Source organism: Nilaparvata lugens, chromosome 3 (assembly GCF_014356525.2).
Source record: "Nilaparvata lugens isolate BPH chromosome 3, ASM1435652v1, whole genome shotgun sequence".
Taxonomy (NCBI): domain Eukaryota; kingdom Metazoa; phylum Arthropoda; class Insecta; order Hemiptera; family Delphacidae; genus Nilaparvata; species Nilaparvata lugens.
This window is the reverse complement of record NC_052506.1, coordinates 11,190,475-11,211,635: the sequence shown is the minus strand read 5'-3', so window position 1 is coordinate 11,211,635 and position 21,161 is coordinate 11,190,475.

Below are 21,161 nucleotides of genomic sequence, written 5' to 3'. Positions count from 1 at the left end.
TGGGTAGTTTATTTTATTGTGTTTTATTTATTAACCTTTGATTTGTTACATTGTTAAATTTTGGCAATAGAGAATTGAATTGAATTAAAAAATTGAATTTCAATTGTTCTGTGTTCCAAGTCGTTTTTAAATTCCATTTACTTATATTTTACTTTTCATGATAAGTGTTATTATAAGTTTGTCACTAAAATTTCTCTATAATATTATATTGTATAATTATAAATTCATCAATAAAACGAAATTGCCGAATTCTCTCTCGAATCAATAATAGAAAACTAATTATACTGTGTTATAAAATGCAACTGAATTTTCAAAATTGAACTTGAAATCAACTAATAATTCTCAAATTGTGTTTTTGGCTTTGTCTGAAGTCTTCGAAAATGTGTATAAATGAAATATAAAATGAAATGAATCCAGCAAACTCAGAATGCTCTAATATTATTCAGCCTGAAAACAGCTGGCTTTTATGATAAATTCAATCAGGTTTCTTTATAGGAGACTTCAGGAGGATTTCAGAATTATATACAAGTATCAATCTTACACTCAAGAGCATAATATACTCGCACATACAGCAAAACGTGGAAAAGTTAATCCTCACCATAAAGGGAGGGTCAAGAGGGTCGAGAGAAAGTCTAACTTCAACCTCTAGGGCGAATTATTTTTCTCTACTCCTAGGATAACAATAAAGCCAGCAATTGAATTCATGAAGTGCAAGATTTAAGATTTCTTTATTGCAGAAAATGTTTATACAAATGCATAGCATCATCATAGATTAAACATGGTAAATAAAAAGTATTTACATTCAAAGAAATAAAAATACAAACACAAGCATACAAACAGCAAACAAAATACCCTCAAACTAGAAACTCCTCTTTTCTCTATGGACATATTTCTATTTAAATATTTGTTATGGTTCTCTTAAAATTACCCACTTCTAGCTCTTTTAAATGTGCAGGAGAGATTTGGAGGTTTGAAGTGATTACAAAGCATGTTTGGAAATGATGATCGCTTATTTATATGATTTATATGATTTTTTCTTCATAGCATAAGTAACAAAACTTTCTCTTCTGGACAAAATCTCACTATAGTGAGGTCCACTTTATAATGGCAGTGGATAAAGATAGGAAAATAGCGATGCCGATTCTCTCCATTAATTAATTATATCTCTACACCGTCAAAAACAGAATTGGCATCCTTGTGGACCTAGAAAAGGGTAGTACCACCGGCTTTGTCGAATGATAGACAAGGATAGCAAAACCAAAGTTCAAAAAATATTGTCATTATAACGTGGACCTCACTGTAGAAATGACTTTGAAATGCGTAGCATTCGAAAGTACAGATCCCTCCAATACTGATTCCTGAAACAACGTATACACAATTGTCGCAGAGTAGGCTTAGGGTAGGATACGGGAATAAATAATGTAGCTAGGCAAAGGATTAAACAACAGACTACAACGAGGATTGTAATGGCGCTATTTTTATTTATTCGCAGTCGGTGATGGTCGCTTGACTTGTTCAGTGTTGGGGGGGGGGGGTCTGGTAAGCGCTAGTTGTGGGGTGAGGGGTGGTGGAGAGGGTACTAGTACTGCCATTAGCACGAAGGAGGTCCACAGGGCTGCTAGTGGCCTCCGCCAGCTAATTAGTTGTGGTCCGTAAATCTCCATTGTAAAGGGTTGCCCTCTCAGTCGCTACTCGGGGTTAACATTCCTTAACGCATAATTATTCAGTATTAGCCGGCACCACCTTTGTTTCAGACGCCTCGGCAAGGGCAATACAACCGGCGGTGGAGGCGGTGGAGGCGGTGGAGGCGGTGGCGGTCCTCCCTGTTTACATAACCGTCCGCTGCCACCGATTGCCCCATGCAGATGTACTCTACTTGGCAAATTAGAGCGGTCTGCTACTCCCCCCCCCCCACAACACTCGCAGAAGACCAATTTTAATAACAATCGCAACCACCTCCACCCGGATGTTGCCGCGAGTCCGGCACGGCACTAGCACGTGCAAAACAGTCCAGAGACCATTCTTCAGTCGATTCAGCAGATAGTGTTGCGCTAATAGCAGTCATTTCTCACCTCGCCTGACCCCTTGAACAATACAGACACACCGTCTTCAACATCCTCGGTCCACAGCCTTATTAAGTCGAGTAAATAACGTTGTGCCGTTACGGAGCAAGACGGTTGTTCAGACTCTGCAGGAATCGAGCATGGTTGTTAGGTGGAGAGAATGGAGGTGGACTGAATACTCTGTGAGAAAATATTGTGGAGGATAATAGTCTCTCGTTAAATAATATGGGTATGGCAGGTATTGAGAAGAGCATTTCTTGTATTGAGAAATGTTATTTTCTTCCAATTAGACTAGTAGTTCTGTGAACAGTAGACCTCACGCAGTGTTCTCAACCACATGTACCTGATTGAAACTATAGACCTTATGGAAATACAGCAATAGACTGGCTTCTCCACACATCTGTGTAATCACTTGTTAGCTGATTTATGATGAATAAATCCATAGTCTGATTTTTACTCCAATATTGACGTATGAAGGAGGCTCCTTTTTCCTTTTATATTATCCTTGAAATACAAAAATTCCAAAAACCTTGTATATACGTCGACAAGCAATTAATATACCTGTCAAACATACCTGTCAAACTTTATGAAAATCTAACATTCAAACATTCAAACATTCAAACATTTAAAACATTAAGAGAAATGCCAAACCTTCGACTTGGATCTTAGACCTCACTTCGCTCGGTCATTGATATAATAAGAATAATTTTAATAGATATCACTCATGCACAGACGAACAACAATATTCAGGAGGAATGTTCTTCATGTTGATGGGGCAATGTTCCTTCTCTTAGTTTTTGTTTTGTTGTTGATGTTGTTCTTAAAATGTTATAAAATAATGTTATAATGTTGAATGTTAGATTGGTTAATGTAAAACATTGTAAGATGTTAAATTGTTAAAATTGTTAAATGTTTTAATGTAAATTACCCTTTCATAATATTATGTGTATACAGACACATAACCGGGTATAGAGACACATGACCCATTCCCGGGCTGACAAATAATTTTCGAATAGTGGCGCTCATCGAATTTCCATCAAGCTGTTTACCCTGTTGTCAATATTTGCAGTAGCAGAAGTCTTCGGGGTGAATTACAGCATCTAATTTGGATTTTCGTTTAATATATAATGTTATATGTATATTTTGTTGAACTTTTATGATCTAGTCCTGTTAACTATGTTCTTGTTATCTACTTGTTGTTTTGCTGTTTTTATTATTTGCAATTTGGAAACTTGATTTACTAGGATCTTGAAGAATTGAAAATAGGCCTATATACGCATCCTCGGTAAATGAAGAATCTATGCGCAGAATTTCAAGTTAATCAGTGGAGTAGTTCAGACTTGATAATGCGTCATTCGTGAATTTCCTATCCCATAGGTGTATAAGCTGATTTCTCCTTTATTATAAATTATAGATAAATATTTTTATAATTTCATTATATATTGTGTTTCTATTATTGTCTGCAACTTTTTTTCTATTGAATATCTTTTATTTGTGAAAGTGATTTGTGTACCGTTGGAATTTGAATAAATAAATATATACTCATCGAAAATTAAGCTCCCCCCCGCACCCCACCCGACCCGGTCAAAATTTTATTCTAGCAATCTAGTAATGTAGCGGCGCTGAACAAAAAAGTTCTCTTGAACTGAGAAATGGGCCGTTCAAAAGTTGAAAAAATTGGGGGGGGGTCGTCCTAGAGCCCCCCAAAATAGAAAATTTCCAGATATCATAATTATTCCTATGGTTTCAACCACTTGTCAATCGAATCTAACAGAGCATCAACCACCAAAACAACCACCCTTGTCAGGAGGTTTTCAGACGCTCCGGCTATAGTATATAATTTTTCTATATTGGGGGAACGAGCTTTGCTCTGGAGTGTAAAAGCATAAAAAATTTATAACGAAAGATTGAATTTATAGTTTATATTTATTTATTCATTTTCTCAGTCCTACAATTATTTTTACAGTTATATGAGGAGGCACAACAGGCTTATGCCCAAAACTGTCCTTTTTCAAATTTATACTACAGTTCAAATCAAAATCTAGGTCGAGCTCCTATCACTCATCAAAATAACAATTTATTCACACTTCAAAAAAAACACATCATCAATTACAAATAGATATACATTACTATGAATTCTATCTGGAATGATATACTATGTTTGCTACAATATTTGCTAATATCCTATGTACTATTCTACACTAACAGCATCTAGTTACTAAATTAACGAAAATAAGTTTTTCTTGCTGAATTTTTCTTCTCGTGAGATCAGCTGAATGATCCCATGCATTCACTCGTTCACTGACTTCCATTACGGTATCGACAGACGACAAAATTGTCAGCTGTTTTCCAAGGACGTATTTATCCTCTTAATGTCCTTCAGCGAGTTATCCCAGGGTTGAGACCTAGTGCAATCGAATTTTCATATCATAAACCTACTTTGTTCCAAATTTCGTGAGAATCGTTAGAGCCGTTTTAGAGATCCGGTCACATACAGATATATAAACATATAAACATCGAAACATATAAACAGAAATTGCTCGTTTAATAGTATAAGATGAATTATTTGATTTGGTTGTATTATATACTCTACTATGTACTATCACTTGACAACTCTATTCAACAACATGTCTTTTTCAAACTGAGCTATGAAACACTACAAAATTGGGACAATTCCGTCGCAGTTAATAAAATTTGATTAATATAATCAATGAATGTTGGGTATTCAAAAATAGTGTAATCAATATTTGTAATATATTTGTGTTCTATTCTATAGTTATGTTTTGGGTATTTATCATTCAAGCGGTTCACATTTTGATCCTGGTATATTTGTGTTTCTTTCTGGTTATGCTACTGATATTCATCATTAAAACGGTTCACATTTTTGCGTGATGCAATTCCACTTATTAGACGCTTTGTTATTTTTGTCTGACACGCAGTGAAAACCATAGAAATTCATGTATAAAGAGCTGGAAACTGGCTTTCCAACGAATAAACGACTTTGTGGTGGTTGTGAGTTGGTCCAATCAACGTTTTATGAGCGTCGCGGTGCCGATCATAAAGCTATTCTGTCCCTGGTAGTGATATGACGAATCACAGAGCTCCCCAGGGCGTCATTGGCTGTGGAGTGCGGTGCTCAGCTCTGTTCAGCTCACCTTCCTTTCAGAAAACCCTTTCGACCCTTCGAACTGTAGTCATCCATTTTTGAACTATCGAGGTAAACAAACAAACTCTGCACTGACACTGAGTGCGCTGAAACTCAGCATGTAGCGCGATATACTTTGCTCGATTGTAAACTATCATCTGACCACCGAAAGGAGGGACAATGTATAAGTGTAAGCACAGATCTATCTGTTTGCTTAGTCTATGGTATAAGCATAAGTATACCATAGCATAAGCATAAGCATGGTATCATTTATCATTTACAATCAACTTAAGGACAAAGAAACAGACTACAGTCCAAAACTTCTTTTCATCCCAATTTCATAAAATAAATTGTCCAAATAAAGGTTATGTGTGACTTTCCAATTCTTCGCTACTTTCCACATTGAAACAAAACACAAACACTTGAAACAATTAATTTTGAATTTAGAAAGTTTAAGATCCGAATTGATAACAGAATTCCTTCTACTTAGTACTTATACTTAGTATAAGAGTATAAAATAAGTGTGATATAAGCAGATACGAGTGTAAGAATAATATGAAATATTGGTGTAAGCATAATAATTATGAGTATAAGTATGAAATAAGTGTAATATATACGCAGATATGAGTCATTACTTCTATTATACTTACACAAGCGCAAACACTATGTTTTTTCTCACTTTCGATGAACACACTATAGAAAAGTATCTATATCAAAGTATTGATATTAATTATTTCAATTGATCAAGGATTCAGAGCAAGATTTAAAAATACCTCCACCTTTATCATCATGAAGTCTTTCAAACATCTGAAACAAAATTCTGATTTCAATTAATTTTTATTTTCCGTTTCAATTCCATTTATTCATTCAGTAGAATCAGTACATACATATAAATTTAATGTTATTTGGTTTTTATTCTATGACAATCTTTCAAGACTTGATAGAGCTAGGAGCCAATTTTATTCGAACAAGCTCTCATAAAGTTTTGAAAGAAATCAGTAATTCATTGAGGCCTGGAGTGATCTGTGGATCAGTAGAGTGCTTCCGTAGCGGCCTTGAGATTCCGGGCTTCAACCCTTTTATCATAAAAAAGTTTTCAACCAGGTCACCCCCGTGTTATCTGAAGAGTACGTTAAATGTGTGTCGGTCCCGGCTGAAGAATGACAGTCGTAAGGCCCATTGACAGCTTGAACTATAGGTCAAGCGAGGTGGCACCTCCCCGCAAGACACTCCCCACCAACAAATGTCATAAGAGATTACCGTACGTTTTTATTGATGGTTCTCATCCTCAAAATAATGGGGAGCCTACAAACACTGCTAGCTTTGCTTTTGGAGAACCTTGTTATCAAGATGGATATGACAGAAGATTAAAACTTTTCATTTGTTAGATTGAAAATTTCAAAATTTTCCAGTTGCTTGATTCTACTGGGTTTAAAATAGTTTCATACCTTGCAATATTTAAGAAGTTAGATGAAACTAGTATAGTTGGAAGTTTACAAGCAGACATTTTTCAGATTTCCCAAGAAATCGTGTTTCTCGAGTTTAAATGAGATAACTTACTGTAGCAACCTGATCAATCAAAACCACTTCCTATTGGATAATAATTTCCAGTTTTCAACTGATGAAAGATAGTTTTCAATTTATATCCCAATCACTGGAGTTGAAAAACGGATAGTTCTCGTATCCATCAGAGAAGTCTTTCGTACGATGAAGTTTGGTAGTACGAGTATAATCTTCGAAACGGTAATATTTTCAAACTTGAGAGAGTAATCATGGAGCTGACGGGCAGAAACCAGCTGTTACCAACATCGAGTTTTCCGGATTCCATTAGAGAAGGAGTTGTTGAGGATGTGATCAGTTTAGAACTACTACGTTTGGAGTTTAATGGATAAAAATGCAAAATAGGAGAACCACAGACCCCCTCACTGCGGCTTAATTGAACAATGCAAATGTTCGATTGGAAAACTCTTGCATCAGCCAACTGGACTATTCGTTTGCAATTTAAAGTGTGCCGAATCAATGGGAACTTGAAATGTGGGTTGCTAATGTTTTGCATTCATTCAGTGACTTGCCTTTCAAAGTTTATAAATTTTATCGCTCTATTTCACACTCCAATAATCTATCACCAATTCATTCAGTTTTGAGCTCTTATTTCGTAGATTTAAATTCTATACTGAAAACAACTAAATGCACTCAAAGCTTCATTCAAATTGAAACTCTGACACTGAATTCAATTCATTGAAGAATGGATAGCTAGTTGCTACTAGTGATCTCTCGGGTACTGATTATCAGAAAAGGTTATTCATTGCAAAAATTGTATTCTATATTAAATTTAATAAATTCCACGTAGCCGGGTCTGAAATGAAGAATAATTCTTATTATCATATTGTTATTCGTATAAGTATGTGTAACGTTAATTTGCCTCCATGGTGCACATTGGGTAACGCTAAATGGACTAGCAAATGATGGCGGTCAGACAGACTTATGTTCTCCTGACTGAAAACTACACAACATCTCAAAGAATTTGGAAGTCTACAGTGTATATCTAGGCATTTGAGACTCATGAGCTATATATTTGTTGTGTATCTGTCATACGCTAAATAATGATAATATTATAATTATGTTAGATTTTTATCTTCCCTTTCAATTCTGTACACTCTACACCCTTCCTAGAACTTTCAATGATTGGAAGCATCTTAGTTTAGATTAGACCATAGACTCTTACAACACTAAAACATTTTAATATTAATCTTCTTTTCAATTGTTTTTTTGCATATTTAGTCTATTCTAGTATTTTTCAGTTGTATTGTTGTTTTTTTGATGTATTATACTGAATAAATTATGCTCACAAAACTCTTATGCCCATTAAACTTACTGATGAAACTCTCCAATCCTCACTATAAACAGAGAATCGATCGCTAATATCAATCGGGAAGCTGATACTCATTTTTACTTTCCTTGCCCTATTACCATAGGTAAGGAAAGTATTGCTTTCCAAAAAAAATTAAAGTACCCTAATTTCAAGTTTTCTATACGTTTCAAGGTCCCCTGAGTCCAAAAACATGATTTTTGGGTGTTGGTCTGTGTGTGTGTATGTGTGTGTGTGTATGTGTGTGTGTGTATGTGTGTGTGTGTGTGTATGTGTGTATGTCTGTGAACACGATAACTCCATTCCTAATCAACCGATTGACTTGAAATTTTAAACTTAAGGTCCTTATACCATAAGGATCCGACAATAAGAAATTCAATAAAATTCAATTCAAGATGGCGGAAAAAATGGCGGATAATTACTAAAAAACCATGTTTTTTACGTTTTTCTCAAAAACGGCTCTAACGATAATCTTCAAATTTATACCATGGATAGCTATTTATAAGCCCTATCAACTGACATAAGTCTCATTTCTGGGAAAATTCCAGGAGCTCCGTAAAATTCTTGAGAAAAATGGCGGATAATGACTAAAAAACCATGTTTTTCACAGTTTTCTCGAAAACGGCTTCAAAGATTTCTTCCAAATTTATATCATGGATAGCTATTTATAAGCCCTATCAACTGACATAAGTCTCATTTCTGGGAAAATTCCAGGAGCTCCGTAAAATTCTTGAGAAAAATGGCGGATAATGACTAAAAAACCATGTTTTTCACGGTTTTCTCGAAAACGGCTTCAACGATTTCCTTCAAATTCATACCATGGATAGCTATTTATAAGCCCTATCAACTGACATAAGTCTCATTTCTGGGAAAATTCCAGGAGCTCCGTAATATTCTTGAGAAAAATGGCGGATGATGACCAAAAAACCATGTTTTTCACGATTTTCTCAAAAATTACTTGACCGATTTTTTCATATTCATACCCTGTATAGTTATTCATCAGCTCTATCAACTGGCATGAGTCTTTCTCCTGGGAAACTAATGGGGGGTCCACCCCTTCCTTGAGAAATGGACTTTGAAACCTCCTTCTGGTGCATGAGGTAGGTAGGTAGAGCAGTTTATAAAAAGAACACACTCATAGTCGAGATATTTCATCTGTAGAGCAGCTGTTTTGACGACTTTTAAAAAAATAATCGAATTTCACAATTTACACAAAGGAAAAAGTACTCTGAAAACAATTATATATATAATTATACACATACACAGTAGTCTGATTGTAGTTGCAAATATTTTTCCGCCAGTCGTCATTATGTTATTGCCCTAAATTATTCTCCTCTAAAAATGAGGCTTACAGTTCAATGAGCAAGGAAAGTTGTGTGAGTGTACCACAACAGATTTTTTATGTATTCAATCATTACCAACTAGTAGCTCTGTGAACAGTAGACCTCGCGCAGTTATGAACCACAGCCTCCTCTTATACTGTCCATCAGAGTAAATCCTGTCTGTATGTCGGGTCGGCGAAATATCTGTGTGAAAACGGCTAATGGCTGTTGAGGTTGGTGTATCAAAAATGCTGACATCAAAAGCTAATCTCCTTCAAGACATACTGGCAACAGGACAGCCCGAGTTCAAAGCAGAGAAAGGTCGAGAGACAATACTATGTTATTTCAGTTATTAATTGCATGCGTTATTGCATGCAATCAATAGTTCATTTAATAGTGCATAAAAATTACATTCAATGAGGCATGCAATTAATAGTACACACTGCAGATGATTTTTTACCAAGTTACATTGATATATTGAATCGCATGCGTCATGGCATGCAATTTATAATCCACTCGACAGCTGATTTATGATGAATAATTCTATAGTCTGATTTTTACGGTAATATTATCGTTCGAAGGAAACTCCTTTTCCTTTTGTATTATCCTTTAAATGCAAAATTTTAAAAGACCTTATATATAAGTCGACGCATAATTTAAAAAGGAACATACCTGTCAAATTTCATGAAAATCCATTGCTGCGTTTCGCATATAAACATTTAAACATAAAGAGAAATGCAAAACCGTCGACTTGAATCTTAGAGCTCACTTCGCTCGGTCAATAAGCTCTCTTTTTATAATAATATAATATCATAAAAAATTGGTAAAATTATGAACTTCCTGAAAACATGTCTGTCTTGATTCCTCAACCACTCATTAATAATAATTAATCGTCAACCAAGATTGAAGTCAAATCAAGAATCAACATTTACCGTTGGTTACAATCTACTGCAGTGAGAGAGATGGATGAGAAGAATATAAATCAAGTTTATAATAATAATGTTCTCGTGAAAAGCCCTTGAAACACCGCTAATCCAATGAAAATGCTGTATAATAGCTTTGTAGCTGTAGTTTAATCGGATACTTTGCGAATGATCCTCTGTTGCTGGTCACAGGTCACTTCACACAATTGCCACGGGTTTCAATTTACAATAAAAAAGTATCGTTCCTGTTGAAAATAGCAGGTATAACGATGGAAAATTCAGCACCTAATTTTATTTGCTTGGCCGAGGTTAGAGTGGCCAGATACAGTGCATCACTCCACTAGCGATTTATTATTATCAGCAGCAGCAACGTTACCGAATTTTATCGACTTGGCTAATGGAAACGTCAACGCTGCAGGGCCTTGAAGCAATAATGAAATTACATTACACTCGACTGCAGTGGTGGTGGTGTCAGAGCGCGTTCGTGTGTTTTCTGTGTGTTTTGACGTGGCCGCTGCAATATGTCCGTTATTTGAATAATTTGTAACGTCATTTAGCTGTGAATAAATCAACTGCTTTGTTTATTGAAGCAATGCACTGATCGACCAGCGTTTGATAAAGCATTCATCCAATTTTACTTGATCAACAAGCATAAAAACAATACTTGCAGCGTGATTGGCAATCACTTATTCGTGCTATGTGAATAAACAATTTCAATCAGTACAGCATTACAACTTTAAAATAGTTATAAATGACCAGATAAGACAAAAATTTTTATTGGTTTTGAGTGTAATGGAACAAACGTTTTCAATAGTCCAATAATTAATATGGATATCTTTCCAAATCCAAAATTTATCGATCCAAGTGTTTGGTGAGAAGATTAGACAAAATTTTATAAAGTGAAGAAACCATAACCTATTTTCTGAACTATCCCATTATATTAAGCGAGCAATTTCTGTATTTATATATCTGGTTATTTTTATATGTGGTTATTTTTATATCTGTTTATTTTGATATCTGGTTATTATTAGGTCTATATCTGGTTATTTTTATATCTGGTTATTTATGTTTAAAAGATCTCGAAAACGGCTCTAACGATTTTCACGAAATTTGGAACATAGTAGGTTTATGATATAAAGATTCGATTGCTCTAGGTCTCATCCTTGGGAAAACTCGCTGAACGACATTAAAAGGATAATAATTCATTATTGGCTGAAACAGCTGTGGATAGTAAAAAAATGAGTATGTGAAAAATCAAAATATCGCATCCCCGAAAATTCATAAGATGACGTATAGCCAGCTGTGAAATAATATAAACACGATCATTTTAGAGAATTGTGTTCTGTTTATCAATAAATAAAAATAAGGAGCGAAGCTCGGTGCCCCGATATTTTTAATGAATCAAAATTCGGGGGAGGAACAGTTTTGGATTGTACCTGTTGATCCACCCCAAAGCATTTTACATAATAATCTTGTATCATTAAACTAATAAGCGAATGAAATAAAATGAAAATGTATTCTTATTCCATTCCTAAACCGTCCACGAGCATAGATGAATTATATTTTCTCATAACACACCTCTCAGTGATAATGTACAAGTAATGTGGGAAGTAATAACAGAGTATTATACAGTCGAATATAGTATTTTAATAGTTTCTTGTAATAATGCAAATAATAATGTAAACTTCACAAACTGACTCTATATTAAGTGACTTCTGGATTAATATTGAGGGGAATGAACCGTTGACTAAGGGTCAACTCATACTTACGCGACTCAGGTCGAGAAGAGACTCGACTCTAGTCGAGAGCATGTGTTTCCAAATGGTGACACTCAGATCATCGATTCTAGTCTCCGCGACGTCACCATTTGGAAACACATGCTCTCGACTAGAGTCGAGTCTCTTCTCGACCTGAGTCGCGTAAGTGTGAGTTGAGCCTATGGGGTTGACTTCAATCAATTTTGCATTGAATGAATTTGAAATTTCATTCAAAGAAGGATAGAATTGAGAAGAGTATAGTGAGGTCCACGTTATAATGGCAGTGAAGAAAGATAGGAGAAAAACGTTGCCAAGTCTCTCCCTTTTGCCACTGATTGTACACAGCTGTTACTCAATTCATCCCATTAAAATAATTGATCTAATAATAATTATCATTTCCTTGATAAAATAATCAATTTAATGTCAAATTAATCAAGAAAATATATTTTTTCATAATTTGATTCAAAAATGCTCTTCCATAACTAAGATCAGATTTTTATTTTTATACAAACCTGAAATGGCGGCTAATTTAAAAAGCTGTGATACACCAGTCTGAATTTCAAAACAACATAAATTGAGTTATTTGGTAGGTATTCTATTCCAATTTCTTTTTAAAATGATAGTAAAATAGAAATCCTTTTTAAAATAAGTAATTTCAATGGAAATAATTCTGAAATAACCTTTCAATATTATTTATACCGGTACGAGTAGGTCTAACCTGAACGTGTTGGCTAACTGAAGCATGGATGAAGTCTAGTATGGTTGCTTTTAGAATGTCATTTCAAGTATTTTAATTTGTGTTTCTCATACGGTAATGTCTAAAAACTATTCCATTGTTTCAAAAATACATTTCAAATCAATTATATGACTTGTGTACCAAAGTATTTTAATAGAATGAAGTAAAAAAATGGCGGCTGAGAATTGTTAGTCTACTTTTGTACAGTCTCTGCCAAAAGTAAAAATAAAATATTCTGGCAAACTGACAACATTGCAAAGCTAGAGAGGGATAGCGCTATCTGTTTTGTTGTATGATAGAAAAGGACAGCAATAGTATTGTCAATCGTACACTGCCATTATAACGTGGACATCACTATAGAATAGTTCATTGATCAACAAATATAATATAACATATGCATGGATTTTGTTAAGTAGGTCAGGTACAAGAAAATGATAGACTGCATACACTATTAAGAGCTCTTATTGTAACTTAATTCTGTTTTAAACGACTCAATATACTTCGCCAGCTCACATTACTCGCAAAGGCTGCTGTTTTATAAGGAGATTTCAGTTACAGAGAAAATTGAGGTGCTGTTAATTAGGCGATGGGATGCTGAGTACTTGTTTCGGTGATGAGGTAACAAGTTGAGGTAAACCGTTAAGACGATGCCTGCCCGAATCAAGTAGAGAGCTTCAATGCTACTTCTGCTGCTAAGAACCCTTCAAAGAGAACCAACAACTCTCAGGCTAGGTAAAGCTACCTTCCATCACTCAGGGCGCACTTTATAATTAAGCTCACAACGAATTATAATTTCTACTCTATCTCACAAATACTGATTTTTGCACCAGAGCTATTGAGCTTCATTTATTACACTACAGGAATGTAGGCCTACAGTAAAAATTAATAAAAATAGTTAAAAAATAATACCATTAGTACCTTTTGAAAAAAACTTTTTAATATGAAATACTAAAAAACAACTATTAATTTCGAATGTTCAATCCATTTTCCAAGAATCAAATAGCCCTGAAGAAATACGTTATTACAAAATAAAGAATAATTTGCAAATAGTTCTTAAAATAATTAATTTAGTTCTTGTAATACATTAATTGGTATTTGAACAAATGCAATCTCTAATTTAATTCCATCTGTAGACTGGTTGGCCGCTATGGCTTCGTATAAAATGAGCGTTGCTGTTCAGAGATTGTCAGTTTGGTGTGAGGGTAAGCATTCCTGACTAGCAATTAGGAGATTCCAGGTTCGATTCCCAGGCTGGAAAATAATTTTTGGATAGTAGCTCTCATCGAATTTTCATCTAGCTGTTAACCCTGTTGTCAATATTTGCAGTAGCAGGAGTCTTCAGGGTGATTTACAGCATTTAATTAGGATTTTCGTTGAATAATAATTATACTTTAAATAATTCTCATCAATTGCTCATTGAAATCTAGCTTTAATTAAATCCACCCAGTGACTCAGAATTTTCTATTCAATAATACTAGTGACATGCTGAGCTGTTTTTGATAAAACATTGTTTTCCAGCATCGAAAAGAAATATGCATTCAATACCATAAAATTGATCAGGTAGTACTGTAGTATCTGAAACCTCTGACAGCAGACCTAATCCAGCAAGATTACAACATAATTATTATATCATTCAATACCATGGAGAAGTACTTTCATGGAGAAGTACAATAATTCCATGTTCAATTTGAAATGTTTCAACTCTTTGTAATTAATTTCAGATCATAGAAATGCTAACATGGAATTGAATGTTAGGGAAATCGACAGATTTCTTGCCAGATTTCAACTCTTTGTAATTTCAGATCATAAAATGCTATTTCTGAAGATGAATGTTGGGAAAGTAATAGATGTTTCAGTCAGAAAACCTTTATAGAATCTCCTACCTTACTGCAACTTATGAGTTAGTGAGAAATGCTCCACTTCAAACTTTGAAGTTGAAATTACAATTGGAATCTAAAAACTATCAATAGTATATTCAAATATATTAAAAACAAGATCCTGGAGGCGTGAGTCAGAATCAGAAAGTCTTCATAGAATCTCCACCTTTCTGCAACTTGTGGGCTGGTGAGAAATGCTACACTTAAAACTTTGAAATTGAAAAAATCCTACTTTCAATAATATTGTATTCAAATATATTAGAAGCAAGATCCTGGAGGTGTGGGTCAGAAAACCTTTAAACCTACCTCTTTGCAACTTGTTGGCTAGTGAGAAATGCTCCACTTAAACTTTGAAGTTGAAGCTACAATATTGAAATCTAACTCTCAATAATAGTATATCCAAATATAATAATGAGAAGCAAGACTTTGGAGGTGTGAGTCCGAAAACACCCCGATTTTATTCTCAACACGGTCCAAGAAAGCTTGTAATGTAGACTTGTTTGCTTGCTCTCACACTGGAAATCTGAAATTAGTAGACTGAGTTTTGGAGGCGGCGGCCAATACGCATGGGAGTGTATATAGAACATTGAACGGATTCCGAGAAAACATGTAATTTTGTTCTCTCTAGGTTCGCAACAAACTAATTGGAGATAGTAAGACTCGTGAACAGGATGCATAACATTTATTTGGCTAGAATAAGTGAAGAGGTGTGAGTGGCCAGCCAGACTGACTCCGTGTCGTTGCTTTGTATAGAGAATCCGTATGTTCACGGGAAATGATTAATTACATTTTCATTACAACGGACATTGTCGTTAATAATATTCAGACCGCGTTGTCGACCTGAGTCGCTCTTACTCGGTTGCCGGGCAATGATATACAGAAGGCAGTGGATTAGTGTGGAGGAGGAATCGCTACGGTATTCTGCCTCAGCAGCGGGAAAACAACCTTTGCCCGACTGTGGCGGCAGGGAGTGGTGAGGGGCTGCTGGGAATACACAGCTAATCAGAAACGACTGCCAACTGAAGCTTTCTTTGTGTTGCGACTGGCAAATTCTATAACTTGTTCTCCGTTATTGTGGATAACGAAAAACAAGAATTAGGCCGGCGGCCTCTGAAACAATAATGTCTAACCCAGTTCGGTTCATCAATTCAATAACGATAATTATTCATCCCTGAAGCTCTCACTAACATTGTTGATGTTGCCTGGAGTAGCATTCCGGCTGATGATAATTTATTTACATTCAAAAGGCCCAACCTTAATGATAGCCCAACAAATCTGATGGACTCTGATTAGAGGGTGGTTGTGTTTCTCTCAGGTTCATTTGTACAATATCCAGGAGAGTGCTTCCTGTATTTCTCAATCATTTCAAAGGAACCCACATCGTTTTGACAGGAATTCATTATATGTGTTACAATTTATACCACACACTATAGATTACGGTACTGTTGTAGCCTGAATAATATTCCTTAATAACTTTGTAGCCTTAATAACTTTCCAAAGTAAATGACGAAAATGTTTCAGGAAGTGAGGTTATAAAAGCGGACTTGCAATCGACTCGTGCATCAACTATAACAGAAGTGAGTTTTGATGATAATAGACTTATCCAAGAAAACAATATTGATGGACCATTGAAAATACTGAGACTCACTGTAGGCCTACCAGTCCTAGACAATATTACTGAAAGAGCCAATAGCAATGTAAACTCTTCAAACATTAATATTATTATCATAATCATTGGTGATAGTATCTTACGTCACATGGACGGGAAGGAGCCTTTTGCAGGCGAGAATGATGTTTAGAATTTCATTCGAGCACTGCAAAAGACATTCACGTCCAAGTGAAGAACTTGTATCTTACGTCACATGGACGGGAAGGAGCCTTTTGCAGGCGAGAATGATGTTTAGAATTTCATTCGAGCACTGCAAAAGACATTCACGTCCAAGTAACGTACACTATTTTTTGTCATAATAATCCAAAGAAGAATAATTGAGAAATAGATAACATTACCTGCTTGTGCTGAAGTTACTACATGCATTTTATAAACATAGCTTAATTTACGAAGTTTACAAATTCCAAATCAGGAATTTTGTGGAAGTTGACAAAACTTCCAACTGGAGCGCTGAAGGTGTATTTTTGTAGTAGTTTTGCTGTTCCTATTTCGGAACTAGGGAACATACTCAACTGTAAAGAAAACATATGGTGTCATTGCAGTAGAGTATGCTGTGATGAGAATCACATGTTTATTAACAGCACAGCTCAAAACTGTTTCTTTCCCGAATTTTGATTTATACACTATAAATAGTCCAGAAAGTAGGTTATGTTCCATACACTTGAATTCAGGTTCAATTTTCTGTTCAAACATTTGAAAACAAAAAAGTCATAATTTAGATTATATACAAACCAATTTAAATAACAAAATAACACTCACTAATCACTTGAAATTGTCAAATAATGATCAACTTTGAAAATTATGATAATTATACTCTAGTTTAGGAGGATTATCATGTCATGTCAACAAATCAGATTATATTGATCAAATCGATTAAATTGTCTAGCTTGATAAAATTTCTCGCTGATTGATTATGATTACACATCAAGAAATAATTCTATCTCTCTCCCACACAGGCACACGCATCGAGAGACGACGAAATTATCATCTGTTTTCCAAGGATGAATTATCCTTTCAATGTCGTTCAGCGAGTTTTCCAAAGAATGAGACCTAGTACAATCGAATCTTTATATCATGAACCTACTATGTTTCAAATTCCGTGAAAATCGTTAGAGCCGTTTTCGAGATCCGTAAAACATAAATAACCAGATATAAAAATAGCCAGATATAAAAATAACCAGTTATAAAAATAACCAGATATATACAGAAATTTCTCGCTTAATATAATAGGATTCTCCAATGTGGAGAAGTATTTTCCAAGATGACGGGCAGCTCTTCTCTCCAAGTTTCTAACAAAAAATTAAATTAATAAGTAAAACAGTCTCAGGCTTTTGAATGGATTGCTAGTTCTCGAATTTTATAAATTGTTAAGCTGGATTCCCTTACATCAGTATCAGAGTGAGTGACAGGTACAGTGAAAATATAATTCCAATGAGTTATAATGAGAATTTTCCCTTTCAGCGCGGTCGTGATCGTATGAATAGTCTCATTAAAATCTATGGGAGTAATATTCTCACTGTACCATACATGTTCACTGATGAGGGAATCCGCCTTCATGAGTGTAACTCGGCTTATTCCTTCTACTTCATACCTACTAAGCATCTGACTATACTCCGTTCAAATTAACTTCGGACTTGGGATGGACATGCGCAGCAGAGAAGCCATACAGCGGCAGGAATACAACGGCTGCTATGTTGCCGTTGTGTACTGGCCTACGTTCTATAATTTCCAGTGAGTATTCAAGCGCTCATGTTAAACTTAGGAAGTTTCCTCTGCGATCACAGACTCGACTGACTCAATCCATCACTGCAATTGGCTGATCTCCCTCCATTTCTCTGCGCCGCAAATTCCTCCAAGTCTGAAGGAGGTTTGCACGGAGTATAGTCAATTTATATTATTACATCTAAGCCTAACCTAATCTTATTCTGGTTACAAAGCGTATTATTTGGTTACTGATATTGTTTACTTAAGCTGCGTTTACACTGGAGTTAATAAGACGAGTTATTAACAAAAATACTCAACTGAATCGACAAATATATTTTTCTTAACAAAAGTTAATAACTCGTGTCTTTAACAGGAAATTCCTTGTTATTGAGATATGTTAATGACTTTTGTTGACCGAGCGAAGTGAAGTCTAAGATTCAAGTCGATGGTTACTTCGCATTTCTCTTTATGTTTAAATGTTCATATTTTCCGCATTTACGGCGAAACGCACCAATAGATTTTCATGAAATTTGACAGTCATGTTCCTTTTTAAATTGCGCTTTGACGTATATACAAGGTTTTTGGAAATTTTGTATTTCAAGGATAATATAAAAGGAAAAGGAGCCTCCTTCATACGCCAATATTAGAGTAAAAATCATATCATAGTAATATTCATCATAAATCTGCTGTCGAGTGGATTATAAATTGCATGCAACGACGCAAGCAATTCAATATCTCAATGTAACTTGGTAATAAATCAGCTGCTGTGTGGACTATTGATTGCATCCCTCATTGAATGCAATTTATATACACTATCAAATGAACTATTGATCGTTCATACAATTGAATAAACATGCAATTGATAACTAAAATAACATAGTATTATCTCTCGACCTTTCTCTGCTTTGAACTCGGGCTGACCAGTTGCCAGTATGCTTTGAAGGAGATTAGCTTTAGATATTAGCATTTTTGATACTCCAACCCCAACAGTCATTAGCCGTTTTCACATAGATATCTCGCTGACACGACATACAGACAGGATTTACTTTGATGGACAGTATAAGAGGAGGCTGTGGTTCATAACTGCGCGAGGTCTACTGTAAACAGAACTAGTAATTCATATCAGTTAAAAAAAAACTTGTGAACAAGTTGAATCTATATAATAAGAGAGAGTAGGGTTGTGTTTGTTTGTTTGTTCGCATCAAAACATGTCAACTTGTGTATTGCATACAGGAAAAACGGGAATGATTTAGATCTCCAAATTTACAACATAGATTCTAAAAATATCAATGTCGTGCGCCTGGAAGCCCAAATTGATTTTCCTTCTAGATTTTTCAGAATTAATGTTCAAATTCATCTATTCTACCGTACATGATGTTCCTTAGCCCAAAGTGTGTTTTTTTATGAGGAGGTTATAATGCTGTTACAAGACCAACATTTTCGAACAACAGTGTAGAGCAACGGTAAACCGCTAGCTTATGGAGTGGTGGTTCCTGGGTTCGAATCACGATGCTTCCCAATTTTTTCGTTCTTAATTTTTTCCCTCGAAACGTATTATTATCGATTATTTTTTGAAGGAATTTGTTTTCATTACAATTGAACTTGGATTTTATCAAATAATTATTTTTAATGTGAAATTTTGCCACCAGTACAAATGAAATGGACATAGTCTTCATGCTGTAGGCCTATCATTGGCCTTCGTTTGTAGCATTCGAGATGTAGGAAAATTATGTTTGACACATCATCACGTCTGAACTACTGGACTGATTGGTTTGAAATTTTGCATAAAGATTCTTCATCAACCAAGGATGGTTATAGGCCTATTTTCAAATTTCAAATGTTGTATTACGTCAAGTTCTCATTTTGCAGTTTTCAGATAGACCCTTGCGAAGCACGGGTTACCCCCTAGTTCTAAAATACAGTAGACCAGTAGTAGTAGAAGAGTAGGTGAGTTTTGAATAGGATTGTTTTCCCAACCATAAACGTAACTTATTAAATATCATTAAAAACAAAAATTCGAATACACATTTCAAATTTGACCCTCATATTAAGTGAGAGGTACATTACCATTTCATTCATAATATTGCCAGTGATCCAGCATCCAGTTTCGCTCGCCTGAGATCCAGCACCCAGCTTCGCTCGCCTAAATAATGCATTGTCTAAACGGGCGCTTCTTCCAGCATGATCAGTGAGGCGTGGCGTGCGAGGCTATCATGATTGATGGCGAGGCGAGCTGCTGCATGCTGGTCCAGCAAGCGCGCACAGACTGAGTGCAGTTACTCCATTAGATTGTGCTTGACGGATAGTAGGGGTGGGGTGAAAGTGTCCCGGTGCAAAGCCGGTGTCGGCGGCCGGGGATTTGGCCAGGCATCCTTATCTCCAGATAACGCTGTGATTTAGTGCGATTCGTCGCCGCTGCCTGCTCTGCTGCTGTTTCCACAGACTCGCCGATGAGGAAAAAATACTTTGGAAATCTCGTGAGGCCGGATTTCCTTTGGCCGGGGTGGCGGCTGCCTTTAGTCGCACGATTCATCTTGATTTAGCCGCCACTCCGTGTCTCAGCTATCCTCCTCCTCCTCCCCCTCCTCCACCACCCCACCTCATCGTCCTCCTCATCCTCTTCCCCCATATTCTCTCGTCGTTCATCAAGGCGTGCACGTCTGAGCCGAACTGCCCCACTAATAATTAAATGTGGCTCACCGCACACCATTTGACAAGTTGCGGCTCTGACACTTGTTATAAATAAAATTTCCCAGAGAAGGTTTTTTGAACTCAGCAGCCTTCAGTGACTAATACAGATCTAAGTGTGATAAAATGGGAGAGGGAAACGCAATTACTGATTCATACGTTATAGATTGATTCTTTTTGGTAATGAATTATGATTATTGACTGAGCGAAGTGAGGTCTAAGATTGAAGTCGACGGTTTGGCATTTCTCTTAATGTTTAAATGTTTATATGTTGCGCATTCACGGCGATACGTGGTAATAGATTTTTATGAAACTTGACAGGTATGTTCCTTTTTAAATTGCGCGTCGACGTATATACAAGGTTTTTGTAAAATTTTGCATTTCAAGGATAATATAAAAGGAAAAGGA